The 759-nt window shown below is 31.1% G+C and overlaps 1 protein-coding gene across 5 annotated transcripts in view; it reads right to left on the minus strand.

Annotated features, from left to right (window-relative positions):
• Window positions 1–759, minus strand: part of LOC102674650 (serine/threonine-protein kinase 17A-like) — a 54,484-nt gene that overhangs the window by 6,376 nt on the left and 47,349 nt on the right. The window lies entirely within an intron of this gene.

Here is a 759-nt window from a genome sequence, read left to right on the forward strand (position 1 = left end):
CTGTTTCTTAATAATTTCATATTTTATCCGTGATATTTACGAATGAGGAAAATTTTAGGAAAAGTATTAAAAAATAAACAAGAACACAAAAATTACTGTTTCTTCGAAGAAAGAAATGATAATAAAATTATTAATTGAATAAATATAGTAATTTTATATATACATCATTTTAAAACGTGATCTTTCGAAATGTCTTACATCGAGTAAATTTTGAATGTTTCGAGATTACTACTCGGTAGAAACGATTAATACGAGGAGAACGTGCTTCGGGCAAAAGTTGCTGCCGTGGGTAGCAACATGCATTGGGATAATTTTTTTTCACAAGTTGCACCAAGGTTTCAACGATCATTACATGTCTCGTGCCTACGCGATGCCACTTAATTAAAGGTATTTAATAAACGACGATTCCCTTTCACATACACAGGACACGTATGGCGAGGTAATTAATTATTCCAAACCCATGGATCCACTCGTATTTTCTTCTCCTCGATTTTTTTCGTTAATTCTCAAATCGACGAGTTTGCATTTCGTGTCACGAAATCTAACAGTACAACGCACAAGACCAATATCGATATATTCGCATTAATATATGCACAACATCGATATATATCTCCTCATCGAGAGAGGAGATAAACGAATCAATTAATCTGTTAATGAATAGAACAAATCATTTTCGTATATGATATAAATTATAAATAAGAAAAAAAAAAAAAAAAGAATCGAAATTGGTGTTGAAAGTTAAATAACATACTCTGATGT

This window comes from Apis dorsata, unplaced genomic scaffold (genome assembly GCF_000469605.1).
Source record: "Apis dorsata unplaced genomic scaffold, Apis dorsata 1.3 scaffold_263, whole genome shotgun sequence".
NCBI lineage: Eukaryota > Metazoa > Arthropoda > Insecta > Hymenoptera > Apidae > Apis > Apis dorsata.